Below are 446 nucleotides of genomic sequence, written 5' to 3' on the forward strand. Positions count from 1 at the left end.
TCTTTTTATACGCGTTTGTTATAAGCTCGGCATTTCCTTTCCATTCTCATTACCGGGTCCTCAGAGATTCAACATTTTCGACCTAAAATTCGAAAAAAACAGTATTGCTGATCAACTTGTTCATTATTTTCGAAACTTCCGTTGTATTACGAATTCTCTTATAAAAATGTTATATGTTCAATACCCAAGTGTTGTGTATAAGTTCAATTAATTTAGAGTTTAAGATTTAGAAAATGATTTTTTCCATTATTTATCGTTCCATCCCGCTGTCTCATTCATTTTCTTTGCTGATTTTACAAACAGTCATCATGTACAATTAAATATAAAAGGCCTTTTCATTTATCAATCTAGCACGCTTTTTCACTCACCATATATCATGCAAAGATTATTTATCAGGCTTATTACCTATTCATCTATCCCTATTCTGATCATCAGCTCTCCATTTT

General features: G+C 31.4%; 1 protein-coding gene across 1 annotated transcript in view; it reads right to left on the minus strand.

Moving 5' to 3' along the window:
- LOC119586145 overlaps positions 1–446 on the minus strand; it is a 28,580-nt gene that overhangs the window by 15,482 nt on the left and 12,652 nt on the right. The gene's annotated exons all lie outside the window — the stretch shown is intronic.

The sequence above is a fragment of the Penaeus monodon genome, chromosome 21, assembly GCF_015228065.2.
Source record: "Penaeus monodon isolate SGIC_2016 chromosome 21, NSTDA_Pmon_1, whole genome shotgun sequence".
Classification (NCBI taxonomy): Eukaryota; Metazoa; Arthropoda; class Malacostraca; order Decapoda; family Penaeidae; genus Penaeus; species Penaeus monodon.